This window comes from Uranotaenia lowii, chromosome 2 (assembly GCF_029784155.1).
Source record: "Uranotaenia lowii strain MFRU-FL chromosome 2, ASM2978415v1, whole genome shotgun sequence".
NCBI classification, from domain to species: domain Eukaryota; kingdom Metazoa; phylum Arthropoda; class Insecta; order Diptera; family Culicidae; genus Uranotaenia; species Uranotaenia lowii.
The window spans coordinates 15213413-15227922 of NC_073692.1; the positions used below are offsets into that span (position 1 = coordinate 15213413).

At 38.2% G+C, this 14510-nt stretch overlaps 1 protein-coding gene and 1 long non-coding RNA gene across 4 annotated transcripts in view; one reads left to right on the forward strand and one right to left on the reverse strand.

The window, feature by feature from the left end:
- LOC129749898 (zinc finger protein ush) overlaps positions 1–14510 on the reverse strand; it is a 434632-nt gene that overhangs the window by 90608 nt on the left and 329514 nt on the right. The gene's annotated exons all lie outside the window — the stretch shown is intronic.
- Positions 1622–2735, forward strand: LOC129749899 (uncharacterized). The gene is made up of 3 exons (XR_008738208.1): positions 1622–1769; positions 1940–2123; positions 2186–2735. It is a non-coding gene; the product is annotated as an uncharacterized LOC129749899 (long non-coding RNA).

A 14510-nucleotide genomic window follows, 5' to 3' on the forward strand; every position in this document is an offset into this window, starting at 1 on the left:
CCATAATTAAAACTTGTCCTCAAAGCCTCGATGTTTTTCCAACAAACGGTAAGAACCTCGTTTTTAAATGGAAGTCCTGTATTGGATCATTGCATTGAGATTTTGAGCAGGGTCGTCGAAATCACAGAAAAATGTTCAATTTCACATATTTTACGGCAACTGTCTTCAAAACTACATGCTTGATACTAGATTTTTTATCCAGATCATCATAATTTTAAATCTAATTTAGGTATCATTGGGATAGGAATTCTAAAGCTATATTATGAGTGGAACAACTCAATTTATCGATGTTTGTTATAAATTTTCTATCAAATTTTTGAAAAAGCATCATATATTCGTCAAATAACTTATGAGTTGAATCACAGAATTTCAGATATCTATTATTTTTATCAAGAACTAATAATTTTTGTAGAAAATTTTGATTCGCTAAAAATTTAACATCGTGCTCCTGGGCTAGATTATTAAACTTTCGTTTTTTCGCCAATATTCAGAAATAAATAATGTTTCACAAGGTTTTGGTTTGATTTTTTTGCCAGTGTTTGAATGCTAACAGAACAAGCCTTTTTACCGAATTAGATAGAAAATAACATGCTGAGCATATTTTTTATCATACAACTTTATTTTTGCTTGAAACAAAAATAATAACTTCACTAACGGACTTCGAAATTCCTTTGATTATGTGTAGCTTCTGATTTTAGCTGCTCTTCCTCACTTTAATGGATTTTGCTTTTCAAAGTGGTAGGAGTTAAATAATTAGGAAAAATGTATCCTGAATTAAAAAAAAATCCAATATAACGTTATGCCAATAAACACTACTGCATTTATGCCTTGAACAGAACATAATTATTGATTAAAAAGCCACAAAAAGTTTACAATCTCGATGATTGTGGGGCAAATGCAGATCACGTTATATGAATTTCCTTAACAACCCGCATACTAAAAAACTATATCTCAAACAGTATATACGATTCATCTACAGCTTCAGAAAAAGTGATTTTTAGTGTAAACGTTGCTGTTCTATTAAACTTTACTTCGACGAAAAATTTGAACGATAAAAACGAAACATGGACCTTTAAGTGAAAAAGTGATGGTATCTGTAAAGGTGATAGAATGGTATGAACGATTTCCTTAAATTTTTCTGTAATCGTAAAAATTATCTCGAACCGTTAACCTTACCTTCAAACTTAAACTTCAAAAATGAGCGAAACGCCGGTCAGAGATGCCAGGTAGTTTTACAAAACATCAGTCAGTGGTTATGAGAATATCTCTTATATTTTTTTATATTCTGATACGACTCTATAGAGTTTCGAAGACAATAATTTATCTTGGAGGTATGCACATACATCGTACTAAACGAGGTTTAGTTCACGCTTTCCGCGATGCGTTTAAAATAGCTTTATGAAATTAAGTACGATTACGAGTGATTCTTTGCAAATCCATCTGCACTTAATTACAATTTTATTTAATTTGTGATCCCTAAAACATTCTTAAATTACATACTACAATCACCCTGATCAGATTAAATTTTTATCTTTAAATTTTGCATCTCAATATCTAAACAAATATTGATAAAACATTGAACCTGGCACCACTGATGTAGACTTTGTTTTGGTTGTCAAACGCGAAGCACGAAAAAATCGGTGTGGTCTTCTCGGTGGTCTTCGGTTCAGCAAATTTGTGCGCTATCTCGCCGGATTCGCGCGGAACATAATTTTCAACACAGTCCGGGAGACGGAACGAAGTTTATTCAGCATTGCGGCTGCTGTGAGGTAAGTTCGAAAGATTTTCCATTTATGTGGGTGCCGGTTTGCGGCACGCAGTGATGTGCAAGTGAATGTTTACGCAACAGACTTATCTGTAATAGATTTGTCTGCTCATTTTTATACTGAGTGTTTAATTGCACTGTTTTTAAATTAAGTGTATTTTTTTTCCTTTCCAGCGGTTATTCTACATCTGCCGCTAGTTCCAGTCAGGGACTAGACCAATCTTTGAAGCGGCTGGATTAAGGTGTGAAACGCTCTGGAAGAATTTTAAGCCGAGATCTGAAAGATGTTCCGGAGGAAATCCGTATTAACCGTTCCGCTTCCAGCGCTCAATCTTAACTGGTTATATTCGTTGTTGCGGTATGTTAAACGCGGTGTCTTCAGAATCACCTTAACAGAAATTTTTAAAATTCTCATTGCAGGCCACCTAGTTCCAGAAGGCCTTCCCGAGGTGCGTACAGCTCTGGTTCAGGAGTAATGGAAAAAACAGCTTGAACGCAGCAATGGACATTTCCCACTACAACGCCCTTCTTCGGGTGTATATGGATAATGAGAATTCCTTCTCGCCAACGGAATTTCTGGCGGATTTGCAGGCCAAGAGCGTTGAATTGAATCGGGTCACCTATCAGCGATTAATTTCGCGCTACTGCCAAGAGGGAGCGAACAAGACTCTGGAATTCTTGCGAGAGAATCAGCTTCCAGTAATTGGCAGCGTTTTCAACGCTGCGCCAGGACAGTTTGTTATTCGCCACGTATCGATATAGAGCGGCGCTAAAAAACGATATTCAATAAAATGTTGCAGTTAAAAAACATTTTTCATTTTTATCCGAAAATCTCCCATGTATATTAAAAATTTTACGTTTGTGTGCGTGCTCTTTTTATGAACGATTCCTATAACGGTTTGAATAATGTTTGAATAAAGTAAAGTCAAATCGTTACACAACCATTGACGTAAGCGTTTAGGAATGAGAGCTCCTCGAAAAAAACTATAACGATGACAATCCGATGATCTAAATACATTTTCAGCAATCGGTTTTTAAACCTAACATGGACTGCATGTAGAACAGTTTGTCCATACAAGTGTTTTAACGGTTATTAACAATTACATAACCTAACGACATATTAAAAATACTGTGAATTTGGAATTCACGATTAAACTAATGTATTTGACGGTTTGAATAATCGTTTGCTAAACGTTTTTTTACGCTTCATCAAATCATCGCTTTACTATTAAGGAAACCGTTTGGTTACAATCCTTATTTATGCGGGAATCCATTGTAGAAAAAAAAGTTAAGGCATACCAATTTGAAAAAAGCTTCGCGGGCCGCACAAAAGGGTCTTTGCTCATCCCTGTCTTAGATAATCCCAGACGCTTTAGCTTCAAATTAAGCGATTAACTTGTTTGCCACAATCCTATTTCCCAGCTTGTCAAACGAACAGCTGATTTCTCATTGTTTATAAGTGTTTTGGGAACCTCTGGACCGCTAAATAACAGAAACATTAAGCATGTTCAGTGAACGCGCAGTATCTACATGTGCACGCCAAAATGGCTGATAACAACAACATTAAGCATGCCCAACTAAAGGGTGATACGGTCAAACTTTGGTCAATATCAACTTGACGTATTTCTTTCAATTTTGCATTCAAAAAACCTGAACACCCCTCATTTTGAAGATGCGTGTGTGTAGAATGTTGCTCCTATTTTCATTTTGAAATTCACTCTTCAGTAGTCAAAATGCCGTCCAGGGAAGAAGAGCAGCGTATCAAAATTTTGCTCGCGCATCGCGAAAATCCGAGCTACTCTCACGCAAAGCTGGCAAAATCGCAAAAAGTTGCTAAATCAACCGTTACAAATGTAATTAAAGTGTTTGGGGAACGTTTGTCGACAGCCAGGCAGTCTGGATCGGGGGGAAATCAAAAACCGGAAGCCACTGAGACGACAAAGAGAGTTGCCGATAGTTTCAAGCGAAACTCTAACCTCTCTCTCCGAGATGCCGAAAATAAGGTGGGTGTATCGTCTACAACCGTCCATCGAGCCAAAAAACGAGCCGGACTATCAACTTACAAAAAGGTAGTGACTCCAAACTGCGATGATAAACAAAATACGACGGCCAAAGCGCGATCCCGGAGGCTGTACACGACGATGCTGACGAAGTTTGACTGCGTGGTAATGGACGACGAAACCTACGTCAAAGCCGACTACAAGCAGCTTCCGGGACAGGAGTTTTATACGGCAAAAGGAAGGGGAAAGGTAGCTGATATTTTCAAGCACATGAAAATGTCAAAGTTCGCGAAGCAATATCTGGTTTGGCAAGCCATCTGTACCTGTGGCTTGAAAAGCAGCATTTTCACAGCTTCCGGGACTGTCAACCAAGAAATTTACGTGAAAGAGTGTTTGAATAAACGTCTGCTGCCTTTCCTGAAGAAACACGGTTGTTCCGTACTGTTTTGGCCGGATTTGGCATCTTGCCATTACAGTAAAAAGGCCATGGAATGGTACGCCGCCAACAACGTGCAGGTGGTTCCCACGGACAAGAACCCTCCCAACACGCCAGAGCTCCGCCCAATCGAGAAATACTGGGCTATTGTCAAGCGGAACCTAAAGAAGACCAAAAAAAAACTTCTAAGGACGAGAAGCAGTTCAAGGCAAACTGGCTTTCTGCGGCGAAGAAGGTGGACAAGGTGGCTGTACAAAATCTGATGGCAATTCGGATTCGGAAAAGCGGAAGCCGAGCTGAATATTTTTCCTGAATTTTATAGGTACTAATTAAACTTGAAAAAGAAATTTAACTTGATTTTTTAAATAAACGATTTCATCGATTTCCACGCGTTTTCCCTTGACCAAATTTTGACCGTATCGCCCTTTAATTAAGCATAACACACTTTTAAAGAGAAAAAATATAGAATTTTTCATTTTAAACGTTTCAATTATACACTTGAACTTAATCAAGGTTTTAAACACATTTCTATTCTAAGGTAACTTTAAACCGTAGTTGGACTTAAAGTTCATGAGCCGGAAAAAAATGTCTAGAAAGTGTCGTCCGAAATTTCGACATCGACTAAAAATTGCTACTCAATTTTGATCACCTCGCCAACAGAGCTAGTTATTTGAACTGCGCAGACAGGAAATAACTTGGTGACCGCATCGCCGTTATACCTCTTTCCCCAATTTTCCCTGCTTTTTTCGTGGGATCAGTTACGGTTGCATCGTCGTTTGAAAAGTGAACCCGAAATAATAAAAAACTGTTCAACTTCTGCAGCAGTAACCAACTGGGAACATTCGACAAGCAATCGGACAAAGCTCTTATTCGGCTTCCGTGTCTTCTGGGAAAATCCGCTTTCTTGCCCGCCATACTAGCTGCTCCTTCCTTCTTCCGTCCCACGACGCAACGAAGAACTTCTAAATAGCTGCTGCTGCTTCCAGGTTCGGCATTTGATGATGCGCTCGCCGCCGTAGGAAAAGGGGTAAGATTGAAAACATAATTCAGATATGCAAATCACACAAATGTTCATCGGAAATGGAATGCGATGTAACACCCAAGCCCAATCCCAACTTCGGATTCGTCTTCCCGAGAAAAGTTGTCATCTTGTTCTTGGGATTGGCGAGGAAGGTGGCGGCCATTGGGGTGGTTGTATTTTACAAAATCAGGGATCCGCCGTCGTTGTCGAAGAATCGGTATTGCCACGCTCTTTTTCCTGGATTCTGTGTGAGAAAGTGCCTGGCTGCCTTGCTGCAATCATCTGCATCCTCCCATAAGTAAGTTTTGCATGTTGAATCGGTTCAGAACGGCGAGGAAAAAATTGATAACCGGGAAAAATATTGCTTTCAGTGATAGAAGGAAAGAAAAAAAAAACTTGCTGCTGCTGTACGGGAAGGATTAGTTTAACCCAAAAGGATCTGAGAATTGATGAGGTATTTGCAGCAGGAAGGAAATTCATCTCGTTTTTTTCCATTCCTCTTTTGGGTGGATTGTTGAAAAAAAAACGTCTTTCGACGACAACTGTACGCGAGGCCAATGCGCGGCAGGTCAGATCGAACTTTCTTAATTAAGACATCGTCCAGAACCATCAATCAGGAACGATTTATTTCCCGAGAAAGGCCTTAGCTCCGTTTTGTTTCAGGATGACATAAAAGATAAACGCCAATTCGGAGTGGGTCGAATGGATGGATGAGTTTCTGTAACAGCTGCTTCGCTTTAAAGTGCCGACAACTTCCGAAATTCGATGCGGAAAGATTTGATTACCCTCTCACAGATCGACGACCGCGTTTCGCGATAGTTATGGAATTTAAGTGGCATTCTCCCGGCAACGTGCTAAACGCTCCCCATCAGCACCAAATTTTTATTACACCTGGCAACCGCATTGCGATGAGTAGAGAGCACAAAGGATCCATGTCGGAATGCCGGCCGAGCTAGGTGCAAATTCCGGACCATTCTCACCCATTTTTGCTATTTTGGGAGCCCCTCAACCCATCCCAAAACATGATACATTCACGTTGCCCCCCTTTATTCACTATCGGATGAGATCGTTAAATGTGCTAGTTTTTTGCCGCTCCACATCAACCCTCCACTCTTTTTCCGCAGAAAAATAAACAGCATTTACAACTAGTCGTACTGCTCCTGACCTAAACATTAACACGTTTATGAGGCAGTCAAAAATTTCATACCGTGACTTTTCGTGTTATGATCAAATTTTTATGCCCCGGGAAACCCGTTGATGGCGGCGGCCGCAGCGCTTTGTTATCGGGCGAAGAAAATCACGCTCTGCTGCACTGCGCCATCACGATTCGGAGAGAGAAAATAGTCCGGCCGCTGCTGATAAGATGGCAAAAGGAAAGAATAATTTTCCCTCTAATCTTAACCCCGCGGAACCTCAGTCACAAATTTAAGGACATAATGAGATATCTACATTTTTAACTGTGATTCAAATCCACAGTTGTTCTCTTTGTTTTTGTAAATAGCAAACATCATAACGGTGTGCCTTTGAAGATCTTTTGAGCAAAAGTCTCAATCCACCTTCTTTTTTCCTACCAATCTCAAGCCAATAATGTAGAAATCTTCACCTCTTTCACTGAACGAAATGTCATTCAATTTGAGTAACTCTAACTCTGAAAAATTGATTAAAAAAATGGTAAATATTTCCACTGAAAGAATCGCAATTTATTCTGAAAATACAGCAAAAAAAACGTTCGTATTTATGAATGCTTTAAGTCAGAAAACGATTTCTTAAAAAAAAACAAATAGTTTTGAACTGAGCGCATAAGATTACAGCTGCATTAAATCATATTTTTCGATTTATTTTGTATGAGAAATATCAACTTTCACTTGTTTTTTTACGTTACTTTGAGACCAATGTGTTCGTAATTTTGTTTTTTAGAAATTAGTTCAATGCTTTGCAATTATCATTGGTGTTACCAGATGTGTGTATTTATATATTTTTTTTCTTCAAGTTCGTGAAAATATCTATACTAATTCTTTGTTCTTTGTTCTGAACTTGTGCAGAATGAATGCCACACCAGACAAAATAAAATGAAAAAAATGGTTTCGAAGTTGATGTAAAGTAATTAGAGAAACATGAGTTATCAAAGAAAGAAAGAAAATGAGCGGTAAATATCGTGAATTTTTCGAAAAAGATACAACGGCTCACCGGCAGGACTTGAACCCGGGATTACATACATACATTACATACCGACATATGTCAAATCTGATTCGATTTGCTTGATTTTTTCTCGAGTTATGTTAAAAATTGTGAGAGAGCTCCCTCCCCCATTCCTATTTTCCCTTTGAAAAAAGGATGGGTACTAAACATTCATAGAAATATTTCTCGTATCCAAATGCCCTGCTATGACAAGTTTGGTACCATTTTCTTGAATGGTTTTAAAGTTATGCAAACATTTCTGTTTTGCTTTCGATACCCCTCCCCTATTCCAGTAAGAGGAAGGAGCTGTAATAGAAACCTGCTCTGGCTTCAAAAGTACCCATCTACATAGTTTCAAGAAAATCGGAAAAAAATAAAACGTGTCGTCAAAATTATTGCGTAGACATTGCTTTTTATGATACCTTTCATTTGGACACATCTGAATTTATGAAAACTGAACTGAAAACATTTTTATCCAACTCGAAATTGCTACGTTAGACGGATAAATCAAAATCATATTTCAAGTTTAACTTTTACGAACAACGTCAACTAACTTATTATTACCATTTTCAAATTCCCCGTTTTCCCGGTTTTCTCGGTTTGCTGGGCACCCTGAACGGTTGTCAGTTCGGGACGCAAAGCTTCGGTTATAATAGGCTTAACAGTTCACGTCAGAGGCTTTTGGAGAAGAAGGTTACTCAGGTCTTCTCGATAGCATTTTTCAGAATGATAAGAACTTTCCTCGCATGGAGGCACGTTTGATGCTTCAAGTTTTCGGGAAGTGAGAAATATTCCTACAAATTTTCTGCAACGTAGGGTGCTTGGTTAGCTTTACGTTTCGGAAGTTTTCCCAGTCTTCCTCAGTGTCGAAAATTCAATTTTAATGACTTTTAAAAAACAACTATCACCCAGAGAAAGCGCCGAGAACACACAAGTTGAACCAGTTTAGGTGTGCAGGGGAACCAAACATGGAATGCGTGCCCAAACCGGGCGCGCTCTTCAGACTCCAAGGGAAACAAGAGGTGTCCAGTCCAAGCACCACCAAATCGAAACCACCCAGGGGGATTTTCCGGGTCTCTCACGTTTAACTTTAAATTATCCCGCTTAATTAGGCAATGTTTTATTAGTCGCGCACCAGCCTTTCGCCATGCATAATCCCCCCCCCATGACCATGGACCACGACGAATGAACGTACGACCTCAAGCGAAAGCGATATGGGGAGGCTGTTGCTGTTCGTTGTTTGTGGAAAAAGGGCGTCCTGGTACTGGAAATCGCGTAAAATTGTGTCGTCGTGATATGTTTTCTTGTAGGGACTTACCAGCTTTCCCCCTCCACACCGATCCCTTTGCGCAATGGTTCTCGGCAATCGCTAAAGCTGGGATTGTAACATTTCCAGAGATCGCGGTGCGATATTGTAGCAGCCAGCAATTTTGTCTGAAAGCCGTTTCCGATGAACGGGAGCAAACGGTTGAACTTTTGCATTATACTTGCATATGAAAGCCTGTGGAAAATGTTGCTGTACACAGCCCGAGCAACTATAGACTTTATCTCTAACGATGCTTTTTCGCTGCTGCTGAACATCAGGCAACAAGGAAAAAAAACTACACCGGACAAATAAAACTCGAAATCACAGATAACCAAAAACCGATGGCAAAATTTAGCAGCACTCCCAAATTTATGACTCCCTCCCACCGAACCAAAAAAAAAAAGGAGAAAAAAACCGCTGGGGAAAAAAAGAACAGTTTCATTGCTGCTGTCCAAAAAGCCTTATCGGTTTCGGCAGAACAAAGAGATCAGCGGAAAATAAAAATTTGTCTAACGACTTTGCGTAAAAAGTTAACTAATCTCGCAGCAACGGATCCGCCCCCTTTTTTCGAGAGAACACATAAAAACTGCGGGAAAATTGGATAAAAACTGATAGTTTTTCATCACCCTTCCCCCGGCTAAATTCCTCAGCAACTGATTCTCCCATCTGATTTTGTTAGCACCAACTCGGGGGGAAAAAGTGAAAAAGTTATCGGCCCGATATTATTTCGGGAGTTGTTTTTGGAAATTATGATCCGCGAAAAAGCAACAATATAACAAGCTTATAATTACTATCTTCCGAATCGGTGGCTTTCGGCCGAGCTTATGTTTAAATTTTAACGACCTATTGGATCCCGTGAATAGTGAATGCCGTTTCGGGATAAGCCAAGCGGAATTTTGTTGTTGTATAATTACAATTGGTCGTGGCATGAACTTAGAAGAATTACCAATTGAACTTGAAATCATACCAACTACAAGGTAATATTCGTTTTTGTCGTTTGCTTCAGGGAGAAATATCTTCAATTTTGACATTTTCTAGTCATGGACGTCTCTACATGAAATTGAACAAAGAACCTCGAAACAAAACTTTATTTTGTCGTTTTTAATAAGGAAACTTGATTCGGAACATACCGGCAAACCGTCCAAACCATTTGCTTCACCAAAGAAAGTTAACGATCGCTAATCGGTTGCAAATTCTGTCGGATGAGCTAGAGAAACTGAGCCCAAACACATCCTACATGCACTTCTATGCACATTTCTTTCTTGGCGGGGCTTTTTGTAAACTTTATCGCCGATTGCAATCCAACGCGGGGACCCTCCTCAGGTTGGTTCCGAGTCCAAGATTGCGCGGTGGTCCCTCTGACGGAGGACCATTGTATGCAAATTGTGCAGTTTTTGGCGGCGTCGACGATGGCCGCGTATTTCGGTATCCTCTAGTCTTCTTATTTGTCGTTAGGCATCGCCCGAGACTCCCAGCGTCATACAAAATCGCTGCCGGTAATCATTTCTACATATGAATGCAATGTGTGATAATATATTGGATTTCATCGGCTGACCGTAGCGACAGAAAAGCGATGCTTTCCGAAGAACTTGAATGAGAATTTTGTGGAAGGATTGCGGATGGCTTATACGAAACTTTGATTTAGTCTAATAAGGTGAGCTAGAGTGATGAGTTTACGCTTACTTACTGACGGAAGTAAATGAAAAACAAACTTAACTTTCAAGTCTGGCCTATTGCAACAACTGCTAATGTTGGAAAATTCATCTACAAACTCGAATCGAAATTTTCCTCGAAGCCTTTCCTAACGTAAAAAAATTAGCTATGAACTTTGCAAAGTCTTTGCTTTTAAACCAGATTCATTTTGACATTTTTTTGAGGTTTTTCATACTAATCGATTTATTTGGATTTTTTTTTTTACAATCTGAAATGTACAACAATTTTTTGAGGTTGTGGTGGATTAGCCAAGGTATTTGACAGGAAAATAAACTATGGATACATACACTATTTTTTGAGTGGATTTTCAATGCTACGGAAACTCATCTACCTGATTTTTTAAATTTTGGATAAAACAACGTCAAATGAATCTGCATCTTGGTAACTTAGTAAGAGTAAAGTAAATTAAAAACATGGAAATACCAAATTTAAGGTGATTCATGCTGCATTTTGTAGAATGTTGTGGTTTGTGTTGGTGGTGGTTCATAAACACTCTTGCTAAAGTCGATCATACCACTTTTATTGTTATAGAAATGATGTCGAATTCGGGACTCATTCTATGATTTTTAACAGAATTCTGCTTGGCCTTCACCACTTGCTTTCAAATTTTCCAACCGACAAATTGACGAACAAAGCAAGCCACGACTTCGAATGGATAAAAAAAAACAAACAAAAAGGGACGTAGCTGAATTCAAAGGAATCTTCGACTACTTTGAAATCATAGTTTCATTCAGCTAAGAGGTTCTTCAAACCTTTTGATTATAAGGACGTATAGACTGTTTCGATAATTTTATAATCACACTTTGAAATAACCGTGAATTCAAAAATGTAATGTTTAAAAAAATTGTCGGCTGCGTACTGTTGTTTACATCCAAGTGAAGAAAACGTGATAATCCTTTGTAGTTTTTCGCGAAGGAATCTGAAAATGCGTTGTTTTACTCCCGAGAAAAGAAGCCGGATTGTGTACAAATGGAGCACTGTGAGTGGTCTTTCAATTATAAAACTAGCTGAGGAAGAAGGTGTGAGTAGCGGAGTAGTTCAAACCGCGTTGAGGAAGTATGGAGAACAATGTATTTTTGCAGATTCCCCGAGACGCATAAGAATACCTAGCCCTGCCCAAGTAACAATTTTAGCTTTATTATGGTCAGCAAAATGTCGTTTGGACCATAGCATTAATCTTCATAAAAAGCTAAAGCACATTCTATAACATCACCTGGACTCTAATAAAGCCAAAATCAGGCTAGGAACGTCATCATGACCAATCATTGTTAGTCATCAATATTGGTCACCAAAGCTTTTAAAAAGCTATTATAAAACATGTAAGAAATTTTTGTTTTTATTCGGTTCTGTGAGTTCTTGGAGTTTTTTTTTATTTTTTCCAGCAACCGTAATGGTTGATGAATGATGATTGCATTATTCATATATGATCTGGTAAAATTAATAGCTAAAAAAACAATGTTTTACCCATATAATGAGCGTCTTTTCTACTGCCAGTCAAGATATTAGGTAAAATGTATATGAAATAGTATCTTAAAATAAATGCGCCTCGTCAAATCTGATGGTCAATCATGATGTGATTGATGGAAAAAAGGCCTGAAAAAATATTTTCCAATGCTTGCATTGTGAATCCATCAACATGGCGTCATTTTGTACCCTTCGATTTTGCAACCAACATGGCGTGAGTCAATTCATAGTTTTATTATGGTTTAATGATGACCCCAAAAAAGCTACGATTTGACGTTTCTCTCGCAAGCCAAACAATTACACGCTAAGGTTGAGTTCCTCATTTCTGAGTTGTTAATCATTAGTACAGTAAATGAGGACAGACTTTATGAATGAAAGGGATTGGTATTCAATGACCCGTGGAATAAATCATGAGTTGAAGTCGAATTTCGTTGTCTGACGTCATCTTGAAATCCAAGATGGCGGCTTCCGCTGAAATTTGATATGGTGTAAATGACTTGAAATCGCATGAAACCCCAACAAAATGGGTATCGGGTGAAAGGGCTAAACGAGTAGAAGTCGAATTTCGCTATCCGACGCCATCTTGAAATCCAAGATGGCGGCATCCGCTCAACTTTTAATGCTTAATGCTGACAAAAAGTCGCATTAAACCACCACTATACGAGTATTGAATGAAAAGGCTAAGCTAGAAGATGTCGATTTTTTTCTTTCCGACGCCATCTTGGAATCCAAGATGGCAGCTTCCACTGAATTTAAAATGCTGTTAATCAATGAAAATCGCTTGAACATAACTTTTTTTCACGTAATACTACATTAAAACTACTATTTTAAAACAATTTAGATCATTTTAAACCACTTTTATTATTTTTTCATTATGTTTCTAATGCATTTAGAACTTTTCTTGTTTTGTTTCTAGTTTTTGATTTTTTTGCCATTTATGTAATTCTTTTATTCCTATCATGCTATTATGTCTAAATTGTATTGGTCTTATTTTAGCGAAAACTATAAGGTTATGTTGTTTCTGTTAACCGTCTGATTTTGGCACATGTGCCAAATTCGATGTTGCCAAAAACGAACGGGGTCTGTATTGTGGTGGTTTTTGTGGGATTTTCAGTCACTTACAGATTTCCAAAGAAAAACGAAAAGAGATATTTGACTTCTATCATTCAGCCTTAGCACCCAATACAATATATTTGGGAGTTTCATGCTATTTTCATTCATTTACAGTATTTTTAAGTTCAGCTGAAGCCACCATCCTGAATTTCAAGATAGCGTTAGAATGCAAAAATAAACTTTTTATAGCTTATCCCAATTGACAAATACCCATATTTTGGAGGTTTCATGCGATATTCCATGATTTAGAGCATTTTTTTAAGTTTATAGAAAGCTGCCATCTTGGATTTTCATTTTTTAAGTCATTCACTACATTTTAAAGTTTAGCGGAAGCCGCCATCTTGGATTTCAAGATGGCGTAAGATAGCGTAATTCAACTTCTACCGGTTGATTTCTTTTAACTTATACCCCTAAAATAAAGGTTTTATGCGATTTTCAGTCATTTACAGTATTTTTAAGTTGAGTGGTAGCCGCCATCTTGGATTTAAGATGGCGACGGGCAACGAAATTTGACTTCTATTCATTTATTACTTTCACCTTATAACCATATTGTGAAGATTTCACGATATTTTCAGTAATTTACAGCTTAGAAAATAAAAGCGGAAGCCGCCATCTTGAATTAATGATGGCGTCAAGCATTTTTTTTCCTACTATTTGGGCCCTTTCACTCAATACTCATATTGTAAAGATATTCATACCACTTTCGGTAATTTCAAGTTTTCAAAGATGTATTTTTTTAATTTAAACTCAAAACCAACACGCATAACTCACCAAAAATGTGTAAAAATGGGAGTTCCAATTCAAATATGTGCTATCTAATCTGAGCGTGTCCTGTTTTGACATTTTGATCGAGAACTGTCACTAAGTTTTATGGCGGTTTAATAATCAGGCACTGAGTGCTATTATAGAACATGCAAAAGAAAGCTTGGAGCAAACTTCTAAGTTTGTGTTTTATTATAGTTTAAAAAAAGCATTCATAACTCTTTCAAAATATCTAAAACGGTATGTTTAATAAAAGTTTTATTAGCGTTTTCAAAACCATCTGAAAACATATGGTCGAAAAAACATATAAGCATTTTGCATGACCATAATAAAACCGTCATAAAACGAGCTGCACAGAAAAATGCCATAATTAAACCATAATAAAACTTCCTAATGCTAGTTGGCATAATCTGTGTTACTTGGGTGCTGACCCTACAATGGACTAGAAAATCAAGGATTACTACAAACAGCATCCTCCGGCCTCAGTACGGGATGTCTGTCACCGGGATGATGTCACCGGGAGGCCAAATCAAAGCAAACAATTAGCAGTGACAGTTCTAAAAATCTGTGCTTTCTAAGCCAATTCCGTCTTTTTTCCGGAATGTTCAACCAAAAAAAGAAAAAAAAACAGAACCAATCAGCAAAACCTGTCTTGTTTGCGTCTTTTTTCCACCGGAAGCCCAAATCAAAACAAACCATCAGCAGCAACAGTTTTCAAATCTGCGTTTTCTAATTCAATTCCGTCTTTTTCC